Source organism: Mastigoproctus giganteus, chromosome 1 (assembly GCF_048544385.1).
Source record: "Mastigoproctus giganteus isolate SK-2022 chromosome 1, ASM4854438v1, whole genome shotgun sequence".
Classification (NCBI taxonomy): domain Eukaryota; kingdom Metazoa; phylum Arthropoda; class Arachnida; order Uropygi; family Thelyphonidae; genus Mastigoproctus; species Mastigoproctus giganteus.
The window spans coordinates 95,970,367-95,982,938 of NC_143575.1; the positions used below are offsets into that span (position 1 = coordinate 95,970,367).

The 12,572-nt window shown below is 40.6% G+C and overlaps 1 protein-coding gene across 1 annotated transcript in view; it reads right to left on the reverse strand.

Annotated features, from left to right (window-relative positions):
- Positions 1–11,974, reverse strand: part of LOC150091016 (PI-PLC X domain-containing protein 3-like) — a 32,605-nt gene extending 20,631 nt beyond the window's left edge. The window contains exon 1 of the mRNA XM_090381186.1: positions 11,862–11,974. The gene's annotated coding sequence lies outside the window, so the exon portion shown is untranslated. The remainder of the gene's footprint in view (positions 1–11,861) is intronic.
- Positions 11,975–12,572: the final 598 nt, after the last annotated feature.

Here is a 12,572-nt window from a genome sequence, read left to right on the forward strand (position 1 = left end):
AGAGATTGTAGCAAATGATTCAGCAAGTGCATTAGCAACTTCTTCAGCTGTAGATAGGTCTTTCCCTTTCCAATGAAGTATTGGAGAGGGCATACGAACGAATTTCCCATTTAGTGCCTGTATTTTTTTCCAAATGAGGCGTGTGTCGGTGTCTTTTGTGATTGTTGAGGCAAAAGCGATCCACGAGTCTCGTTTCGCTTTCCGTCTAATCTGCCTTGCTTTTGCTTTAAACCTTTTATAAGCAATGAGGTTATTAGTGGTGGGATTCTTACGGAAATTATTCCAAGCTCGGTTTTTTTCCTGTTTGGCAGTGAAGCAATCTGCATTCCACCAGTGATTTCGGTGATTGTGATATGTCTTGGATTTTGGAATGTAAGTATTTGCTGCAGTCAGAATCTGATTGGTGATGTAAGTATTTACATCATCAATAGGTTCTTTTTTAACGTAAGATCTGTCTAGAAGTATTTGAGCAGAATAGCCATCCCAGTTCGCCTTTTTAAACTTCCAAGAGGATCGTTTATCAGGATTTGGTGTTACTCCTGTTTGTAAGGAGCAAATGATCGGAAAGTGGTCACTGCTAAAAGGATCAGTTAATACAGACCATGTCATGATTGGAAAGATGGAAGGTGAGCAAACTGACAAGTCAATTTGAGAAGTAGATCCTGTAGGTAGGTGGATGTAGGTAGGAGATCCAGAGTTTAATAAATTTAGGTCATTATTATATATAAATTCCTCGATCAACTTGCCTCTTCTGTCCATTGTAGCTGATCCCCACAATCGATGGTGGCCATTAAAGTCACCGAAAAGACAAATTGGAGTTGGAAGTTGTGCGATGAGGTTGTCAAGTTCTGATTGGGCCAGTGATAGAGATGGTGGAATGTAAATCGAAACAATGGTAACTGAAATACCAACTGCAATCCGAGCTGCCACAGCTTCTAGGCTGGTTCTTAATTGGATCGGTCTGGACGGTATGTTAGTATTTACAAGAATGGCTACTCCTCCACGGGCAGGAGACTCTGGGCTTCTGTCTCGTCTATATATCATAAAATTTGAGAATTTCGGCGAAACTTGGGGTGACAAGAATGTTTCCTGTAGGCATATACCTATGGGGTTAAACTGAGAGATTAAATCTCTTATGTCATCCGAATGGCTGCTTAGTCCTCTACAATTCCACTGTATGATGTTAGGCATTATTTTGGTTTGGCTAAAGATGATTCATCTGACTGTTTTTTATGTGCAGGGCATTTTTTTCGGTCTTTTTTTGGGAATAATGGACGTCCAGTATCCATAGTGTCATTGGCATGGAGTTCTAGAATAGGGTCTTCATCATTTTGGTGTATATCCACTTCCATAGTGTTGGTTGGTGGATCAGTTTCCTTAGAGTCTTTATTGGGTTTCAATCTTTCTGCATCATTTGAGACTGTCACAGTATCAGTTGGGATACTAATTGGGGTGTTGGTGGCATGGCTGGTTTTTGTTTTAGAATTTTCTTTTCCAGTGGTTGATAAGGTTGTTTTAACCCAATTAGCTAGCGAGACGTTGGGCGGTATTGAGACATCTGTTTGAATTGCAGTTGTATGAAAACTGCGAGTTCGAGAGGCATATGATGGACTTGGCATGGTCAACATTATTTGTCTGCGTGCCTCAGGATATGTGACTTTATGTTCTACTTTGTATTTTTGGATTGTCCTACCTGTTTTCCACATCTCACATGATTTAGAAAAGGCGGGGTGATTGCCTTTGCAGTTGGGGCAAATGGGAATTGCGGCTGGACAATCTGCCTGTGTATGATCTTTTGCTCCACAAAATAGGACAGATGGCGTCACCTCTGCATGCCTGCTGTGAATGGCCATATTTTTGGCATTTGAAACAGCGAAGAGGATTTGGGATGTATGGACGAATTCGACAATTTAAATATCCAGCTTTTACTGAGGAAGGCAAATCAGGAGTACTAAAAGTTAAAATGATGGAACGAGTTGGAATGAGATTTCCATCTTTTTTTGTCATAATTCTTTTAGCAGCGATTACCTTTTGATGGCTAAGTTCTTGGACTAATTCCTCCTCAGACACTGTAATTAAGTCCCATTCTGTGATGACTCCTTTAGATGAATTTAAGGTATTGTGAGGAGTGACAGACACTGGTAATCCACCAAATGTAGTTGTTTTTAATAGCCACTCAGAATGTTTGGATGTGGCTGTTTCAACCAAGAGATCTCCTGATTGTAGTCGCTTCACCATTTTTGGTGATCCTGCAATAGATTCTAGATGTCTTTGAATCATAAATGGTGATAACTTGCCCACGGGCTGCGTGGACAGAGAGTGTATCACAAGAAAATTAGGGATGTCTGGACGCTGTGCTTCAGTTCGAAGCCTTTTTGGTTGATTAATATCATGAGAGGATTCATGTCTTGAGCTTGAAGGCTCTAAGGGTGGAAAATTGTTTGAATCCATGATAGCTCCTTTTGGCCCTGGGGGTTTATCTTTACCGCCCAGGTTTCCGGCCCCGCCACGGGGAGGCAGGAGCAGTGCCACGAGGTGACCAAGCGGCTGAGTTAGTAAGTTAGTACTAATAGAAAAAAACAGAAAGGTGGTTTCCCTTTCTGGGCTTCTGCCTACTTCTTGTAGTGCGAGAGAGCTACTATGCAATAGAAATCAAGAAAACGGTTTTTCAAACTAAAATAGAAACTGTTCGCTCAAATGTTCTCTGTAGAAAAACGCTTTGGAAAACGCACTAGAATCGCTTGGCCACGGAACGCTTGGCACCCGGGGCCGACAAGTAGTGCTTGTGCAGGACTTGACCTAATATCATATCAACGGTGGGGTGTCCGGAGATGTTAATGGGGGGCGTATATATATATATATATATATATTAGATGTTGATTTGACATGCAAATCCCTGGACTTCACCTTTGTTTCTGTTGCTACAGTGCGTATTTATAACTGCATCCTTTGCAAAATGTTCCCTGTGGAGAGTATTTCGAATATAAATAAGACTAATTCTTAAGATGTTATCAAATGAGAATTCATTCCTCAACGATCTTACTGATCGTTGAGCTGAGTTATCGTGTTGAAGAAACTTCGAGGAAACTTAGAAAAGGTAGTTCCGATAATTTTTGCATGTGGCCTGTTCTGCGCTACCCTTACCCATATCGAGAATAATAGATCGGCACGAAGATGTAGGTGAATGCTCGGAATAGAAGCAAAGTAAGCTAAAAACGACGTTTTTAGTGCTAAGATGAATTTGTGTGTATGAAAGACATGTTGGAAAGATAATTCAAAAGCGAAACTTTTTGAATTATAAAATGAAATTGAATTAAGCGAAAACGAAAATTTAAGGGGAGGAAATGGTCTCCGTTTGTGCATAACTGAACAAACTAAATTTGTTTTCATCGAGCTCATGTTTGTGGAGATCCTTGACCACGAATTTCCTCAATATTTCACCAGGCGTTTTATTAAAAGCACTGCTCCGGTGATGAAGTAAACTGATGTTTATTCAATATTTTTTCAATCAGAAACTAAAAAGCTTCGATTTAATGTCTTTAGTCGCGAAGATTTGTGAAGTATCAATCCAATGGCACAATCAAGAATTTTCTTTGGGGAGTGGCTGATGGTTGGTTGGTTGGTTATTGGACGTTTAATGGCGCATCAGCAACTAAGGCTATCATGCGCCAAGTCTAGGGTAATAAAATATAAAATATAAAATAGCATATCTAGTTAATATATTATACACAAAAATATGGCATAGACCATTTACAATATGCTAAACATGAGGGCAGTCTAAATAAAACTATGTAGATTAATCAGTTCTAAAAACCTGAATACATCTGACACATTGTCATCGTCCGATAAAATCTGCCTGAGTGTATAAGGCTCAGACAGATGGTTAAAACATGAACGGCGTTCATTATTAAAATATGTACATTCGACTAAAATATGACGGATACTTAAAATTGCTTTACAATGTCTACACACAGGACAATCATCAGCCCTCAGCAAATACGAATGCGTCAGGTGAGAATGTCCTATGCGTAGCCGAGCAAGAATTACTTCCTCCCGTCGGACCCTGCACTGACTAGAATGCCAAAGCATTATTTCAGGATTAATTTCATTCAGTTTGTTGGTAGGGCATGCATTCCAAGCTTCTTGCCAACGCGCGCATAATTTTTTGTAGATCAGTTGCTTGCAGTCTGTATAGGGGACTGACAAACTGATGCGACTTTGTGGCGTTGCTGATTTTGCTGCTGCATCAGCTAAGTCATTGCCTCTGATACCAACATGGCTAGGGATCCAGCAAAAGCGAATATCAAAATTTAACTCTAAGAGGGAGTGTAATATTTGCTGCACCCGACATAACACTGGGTGAGTGCTTCTCACAGTGGATAAGGCCTGTAATACGCTTAGAGAGTCCATATATAGCATGCACTTTTGGTAGTGGTGGGTTTTTATATGATCCAAGGCCAGTTCTACTGCGTGTAGCTCTGCAGTGTATATGCTACATTCACTTGGAATATGATTACAGATTGTTTTGCTTGGAAAGACACAAGCAGATCCCACAAACTCTTCAGATTTCGAGCCATCTGTATATACCGGCAAGAATTCAGAGTGTTCGGCAAGGTGTGCTGCAAAGAGTTGCCGATATATACATGGCAATGTGTTAGCTTTCAGCCAACTCCTAAGACTGAAGTCACAAGACGGAGATCGTATATTCCAAGGGGGAAGATCTTGCTTGACTGACGTTGATATATTATCCAACGTGAAGCCAATATCATGAACCAGCTCTTGAATCCTGATACCAAAAGGCCGACTGGCAGTTTTACGCGTATTATATAGATTTTCCCACCGTGGCATATAAATCGATGTCCACGTAGGATGGTCAGGCAGGGATTTTATTTTTATAGCATATTGTAACGACAATTGCTGACGTCGAAGCATCAATGGCGGTTCATTGGCTTCAACGTATAGACTTTGGACAGGCGAAGTACGGAAAGCCCCTGTGGCAATCCGAATGGCTTTATGGTGGATTGGGTCAAGCCATCGGAGTACAGAAATTCTAGCAGAAGAGTAAGCTTGGGAACCATAGTCAAGTTTAGAGCGAACAAGTGCTCGGTATAGACGCAATAATGTGCTTCTATCTGCTCCCCAAAAGTTGGAGGAGATAGCACTGAGCATGTTCAAACCCCTCATGCATTTTGCTCTAAGCTGACGGATATGGTGTAGGAATGTCAGTTTTTTATCAAAGATAAGTCCCAAAAATTTTGTTTCTGCTACCACAGGAATTGGATTTTGTCCCAGTCTAAGTTCCGGGTCAGGATGTAGATTCCGTTTGCGGCAGAAGTGTATGCAAACGGTCTTTTGCGCAGAAAACGTAAACCCATTGGTTAAAGCCCAGGAACTAAGGTAATTGAGTGCTTGTTGCAATTGTCGTTCAATAACTCTCATGCTACAGGAGTGACAGAAAATACTAAAATCATCAACGTACAAGGCACTATTTACTGAAGGAGGAAGCTGTTTTGTAATGGAGTTAACTTTGACTGCAAACAGCGTAACACTGAGGACAGAGCCTTGGGGAACTCCTTCCTCTTGACAAAAGAGGCGAGACACACTGGATTTAACACGAACCTGGAAGAGTCGTTTAGATAAAAAATTTCTGATAAAAATAGGGAGGTGGCCTCTCAGACCAAAAGAATAGAGGTCTTTTAAAACACCGTACCTCCAGGTTGTGTCATAAGCTTTTTCCATGTCAAAGAAGACTGATACCAAGTGCTCACGCTTTAAAAACGCATCGCGAATCGCTGTTTCCAGTCGGATTAAATGGTCCAAAGTGGAATGATTCCTTCGGAAGCCGCACTGAATTTTGTTCAAAAGGTCATTTGCCTCAAGGTAATATATAAGGCGGGCATTCACCATTTTTTCCAAAATCTTACATAAGCAACTGGTCAGAGCAATTGGACGATAGTTGCTAGGAATTTTGGGATCTTTTCCTGGCTTTGGGAAAGCGAGGACAGTTGCCCTACGCCAAGAAACGGGAAATTGATCCTCCAAATAAATTCGGTTGTAGAGATGTAGCAACAGCTCTAGAGAGTGAGATGAAAGATGTTTTATCATCTCATACTGAATTTCATCTGGCCCTGCGGCACTCACTTTCGAGGTAGCAAGTGCAATGGTTAATTCCACTTCACTAAAAGGCAGGTTATAAGTTTCGGCTTTGCTTGAAGCGAATTGAAGTTTTTGTTTCTCCGCTTTCTTCTTTAACACTAGAAACTCAGCAGAGTATGAAGTTTCAGCAGATATAGTGGAGAATACTTCTCCTAGAGCGTTGGCAATAGCAGTTGGGTCTGCTAATGTACAACCATTATGTTGTAACATAGATGAAGGAGCTGATTTGTATTTACCCTTCATCTTCCGAATTTTATCCCAGACAACTTTGGTACTGGTCATCTGGTTAATTGAAGATGTAAACTTGACCCAGCATTCCTTTTGGCTCTGTCGGCGTATAAATCGTGCTTTAGCACGGGCACGTTTAAAAGCTATAAGATTTGCGGTGGTGGGGTAACGTCGGAATTTTCCCCATGACCGATTTTGTAACTTTCTTGCTTCTTTACAATCTTGGTTCCACCATGGCTTAGGAAAGCGTGGAAATCGGGAGGATGTTTTTGGGATTGCAGTTGCCGCTGCGTGGAGAATACACTCTGTGATATACTTCACTGCTTCATCAATTGATTCCTGCTGAATTTGTACAGGATCAAATTCAGTGAGTAGTGAAAATTTACTACAGTCTGCTTCATCATACTTCCAGCGTGGAATTCTAAATGGATGACAAGGTTGTCCGTTCACAATGGTAGATATTACGGGGAAATGGTCGCTTCCATAAGGATTCTGTTCCACTTCCCAGGAAAGCAAAGGTAGCAGAGAAGGCGAACAGATGGAAAGATCGATGGCAGAGAAAGTACGGGTAGGCATATGGAAATAGGTGTTTATTCCCATATTTAGTAACGACAGGCCGTTATTGTCGAGAAAACGTTCAACAATACGACCTCGTTCATTAGTTTCTGCACTACCCCACAGGGTACTATGTCCATTAAAGTCTCCAAGAAGGCAAAAAGGAGAGGGCAATTGCGTAATAAGATCGTCGAGATCTACCTGGGAAATGTGTGGCCCAGGAGGCAAATATATAGAACATATTGTAAGTAAAGACCCTATTGCTAAACGAATGGCTACTGCTTCTAAATTAGTGTTCAATTGAACTTGTGAGAAAGGGGTATGGTTGCCCACAAGGATTGCGACTCCTCCATGGGCCGGGCCATCCCCGTTTCTGTCTTTACAAACAACAGAAAGATTTCGAAAGATGGGGTCATCATTTGCCTTTAGGTACGTTTCCTGCAAGCAAAAGCAAATAGGTTCATATTTGCGCATTAGCATTTTGACATCCTCCATATTTCGTCGTAATCCACGACAATTCCATTGCAGTAATTTAGCCATTATTACGTGGAATTAGTGGATCCGTTGACTGGCTTCCGAAGTGATGCGGGTTTTGATTGGCCCGCTTTGGGTTTTATTCTGCCTTTGGGAAATTGAGGGCGCCCAATATCCATTTCTTCCTCTGGATGAAGATCCAGAATAGATTCTTCCGCACTTTCAGCTTCTTCATTTACCTCCATTTCCTCCTGTACCTCACTAATAACAGGCGGGGTTTTTGTTGGAGGTGATTTTCCTTTAGGTGCTACTTCCTTCGGTGGTATTGAAATGGGAGTAGCGACTGCTTTATCTTGCTGTGCTTGTGTCAACAAGTATCTAGCTTGGGGTGCAAAAGAATCACGTGGCGATATTGAAATATCAGTTTGCGTCGAAATTGAAACCTTCCTCAAAACTGCTTGTGCATAAGATTTTCCACTGTTTACTGGTGTTACCTGTTTCTTCGCTTCCACATATGGGATGTTCTGTTCCGTCTTGATTTTTTGAATTTGTTTTTCGTCTTTCCATCTTTGGCATGCTCTTGAATATGCAGGGTGTTCACCGCCACAATTCAAGCATGCTGGTTTCGAGGCAGAACATTCCTTTGTGTCATGTTCTTTTGCTCCACAGCGGGCACAAGCAGGTGATCCACGACATGACATCTGAGAGTGGCCATATTTTTGGCATTTGAAACATCGCAACGGGTTTGGAATATACAGCCTTACAGGACAGTTCAAATAACCAGCCTTGATGGAAGTAGGCGGTTTAGGTGTGTTAAATGTAAGGATAAGAACCCTAGTTGGAACTAGTTTTCCCTCCTTACGCATAAATATCCTCTTAACAGCTGTAACTCCTTGATCTCTCAGTTCGGTGCATATCTCCTCTTCAGATGTTTCAAGGAGATCCCACTCGGCAATTACGCCACGCGATGTATTCAATGTCCTGTGTGGTGATATCTTAATTGGAATTCCCCCAAGAGATGTTGCTTGGAGGAGCAATTCTGAATGTCGCACTGAGGAAGTTTCAACTAAAAGGTCACCCGATCTAAGTCGTTTTACCGACTTCGGGGACCCTGCCAGCCCTTCAAGACCCTTCTGAATGAAGAAGGGCGACATTTTACCTATTTCCTTTTCACCGGTAGAACGTATGATAAGGAATCGAGGTACAGGAGGTGGTGCAGCTTCTGTTCGGTGTTTCTTTTTTGATGTTAGTATGAATCAGAGCTGTATTACTCAATATGTTCTACGTTGGTAATAATATTAGTAAATTGATAAGAGGAGTTTACCTCAATATAGTACGTGGAACACTTCCGTATGATACCCTCCAGAAATTAAAACGAAAAAATCGACAACTTACCGGTACATTAAAGTAAAATATAAATAATTAAAGTGAAATATAAATAATTAAATAATCAATTTAACACAATTCAAAATCAATTCAAAACAATTAAAATTCAAATTAACGCAATTAAAAGAATCTAACGAAAATATTCAAAACGATTTTCCTTCCTGAAGCTGACAATGCTTTTCGACCGACTGTCGTGATCACAGGAATGAAAATTATCGAATCAGGCTAAACCTGCAACTTAAATAGTGATTATGTGTCTTCGCGCATGCGCGTAAAGGTCCACGCATCGGAGATCAAATATGGCCGCCGAACATTAACAGAATTCTCGTGTAATTTAATTTCAACGGTTTCTGCAATTAATAGTCGCGTATAATTACGTTGAACGTTAAGTATTTTGGCCTCGTTAAATAAAAAAGTATGTTTTTCGTTAATGGCATGAAAGGCTAATTCTGACGCTGCTGAACGAGAAGCACGAACAGAGGCTTCGTGTTGATTTACACGGATATTAAGAGAAAACCGCGTGGAACCCTGATAAGACGAGTCGCAATCACCGCAAGAAATGTTGTATACTAGATCATTAATTTGTGTTGCGAACGCCGAAAGAACCGAGCGATTGTTCAGTATAGTGTGTAACTTCCGTATAGGCCTAGCTATAATTTTAAATTCGGTATCTTTAAAGAATCTGTTAAGCTGTTTGTGCCACTGTTCAACATATGGGACAGAAATAAAGTATTTTTTGATATTACTATTGTTGATTGGTGCAGTATTTTGTATCCTATCCTTAGCTTGTACCCTAATTCGATTTATTGTGTTAATGGGATAACCCCTGTTCAAGAATCTGCTAGTTAATATTTGTATTTCTGAGTCTAAAGCAGAATCCGTCGTTGAATCCGTCTACATTATAATAGCTACCACCCGTTCACCTACAAAAGATCGATTATCTTTAATCAATTTCTAAATGCCTATAAATATTCAACGACGGATTCTGCTTTAGACTCAGAAATACAAATATTAACTAGCAGATTCTTGAACAGGGGTTATCCCATTAACACAATAAATCGAATTAGGGTACAAGCTAAGGATAGGATACAAAATACTGCACCAATCAACAATAGTAATATCAAAAAATACTTTATTTCTGTCCCATATGTTGAACAGTGGCACAAACAGCTTAACAGATTCTTTAAAGATACCGAATTTAAAATTATAGCTAGGCCTATACGGAAGTTACACACTATACTGAACAATCGCTCGGTTCTTTCGGCGTTCGCAACACAAATTAATGATCTAGTATACAACATTTCTTGCGGTGATTGCGACTCGTCTTATCAGGGTTCCACGCGGTTTTCTCTTAATATCCGTGTAAATCAACACGAAGCCTCTGTTCGTGCTTCTCGTTCAGCAGCGTCAGAATTAGCCTTTCATGCCATTAACGAAAAACATACTTTTTTATTTAACGAGGCCAAAATACTTAACGTTCAACGTAATTATACGCGACTATTAATTGCAGAAACCGTTGAAATTAAATTACACGAGAATTCTGTTAATGTTCGGCGGCCATATTTGATCTCCGATGCGTGGACCTTTACGCGCATGCGCGAAGACACATAATCACTATTTAAGTTGCAGGTTTAGCCTGATTCGATAATTTTCATTCCTGTGATCACGACAGTCGGTCGAAAAGCATTGTCAGCTTCAGGAAGGAAAATCGTTTTGAATATTTTCGTTAGATTCTTTTAATTGCGTTAATTTGAATTTTAATTGTTTTGAATTGATTTTGAATTGTGTTAAATTGATTATTTAATTATTTATATTTCACTTTAATTATTTATATTTTACTTTAATGTACCGGTAAGTTGTCGATTTTTTCGTTTTAATTTCTGGAGGGTATCATACGGAAGTGTTCCACGTACTATATTGAGGTAAACTCCTCTTATCAATTTACTAATTTTTTGATGTTATATTATCATCATCAATTTCAGGTAGGGACCTCGTAGAGGCCCCAGAGGGGTTGGAAAGATTTAAATTACTCATAAGAGTAAAAAGAAAATGTCTGATGCCTAAGTACCTCACCCACCACCGAGCCCAACGAGGGGACGCCCACTCGTGAACTAGCAGGTACTGCGTACACGAATGGGACGCCGAGTTCGCTTAGAACACCATACCCACGTTACCAATAAGTCTTTATCCCGTCCCAGGACCAAAGGGAGGGAGACTTATTGGAACGCAGTTGACCCTAGCAGTATAAAACCACCCGCCGATTGATCCCAGTCGAGCCGGTCCGGGACCGCCCGTCTTGTCGAAGCAGGGGCCAAAGTGGTGTATTAAGGCTGGGCCCCTCAACCACCAGGATCCCCCTTTCCGCTTCCACGGGTCGCGGCGCACGGCTGCACACGCCGGATTCCAAAGATGTAACCCTGGAACCAAGGTATGGGCGTTAGATCCCAGTGATGCTAATCTGGAAAACCAGCAGCATCACTGGGAGGTCCCCTCACCACGTACAGGTGCCCACGTCGAGGGCACCTGTACGTGGGCACCTGTACAGGTGCCCACGTCGAGGGGGTGGCTGATGGTTAGAGCCACTGCTGTAATCTGGAGAAAATTACTCAGTTTTGCTTTTGATAGAGAATCTTTGGGGGAGAGGAGACTGAAGCTCTACAGCCATCTCAGAAGGTGCACCCATGGAACACCCATCAGTCTAGTCTGAGGTTTTCAAAATAAATAGTTGTCGACCATTTTGAAAATGGTCGACAACTATTTCCGCTAAAATACATGCTTTCTATCAAATTATTACTGCTATTTTATTGCGTTATGGAGTTTATGCTCTTTAAAGGTGACTATGGCGTAAAGGAAATCACTGCTACTTCTCTGTATATTCTAAGGAGATTGGGTACCAACAAGTAGTTTCCTGTTTAACTCGATGCAGTTTGACTACCATAAGAAAACATCGCCAAGTTAAACATATTATGATGATTATATTACTGATATGCTGCCTCATGCATTTTACAATCTAAAAAAGGACTTCTAGGTTAGTAGAAGAACATGAGATTGGATAAGCTTACCTGATATTGGACCATCCTACCTGATAGGTACATCACTTTCCCCAAGTAGCGTATTGCACCATGAAGATCAGCTAACTGCTCTTCAAATAAGTTTCTGTTTTTCTTTCATGGATTGATATTTAATATGCCTCTGAGGATATAGTAACAGTTCTTTTGACATTGAATGAAAAATCTTAACTTCTCTGCGGTATAAATAAACTTACGTGTTCCATCCATGAGAAGAGATCACGAATTATGAATATTAGTTTGATAATCGAAGGTATGTCACAATTATCCATTACCTTGAACACTGACCGATCAAGAAATGGTCGAGGAGCTCTCTGCGCCTCGACGTTTTTTCGATGCACACTAGCAACCTTGAAGTTATCTTTCGTCTTCAATTTCATGACCACATGTTTACAATAATGCCAAGGATGGCGATTCATCATAAGTGATGCAGATAGTCGACTGGCTGTTAATGATAAACTTCTCGTTTACGAACGCTGATCATGAAAATTATCAATACTTAAGTAAAAAAAAGTATGCAACTGCAAGGCTCTAAATCGAAAATTTTACGAAAGAACGCTCGTCAGAACAACACGTGCAGAAGGCAAGTAAACATGACTCCTTGCTGAGTCATGTTTACTAACTGTGACAAAAGAAATAAGCGTATTCGAATATTCTAGATAAAAAGCAAAATTAGAAGGCAAATATATTTTTGTTAACCTGAAA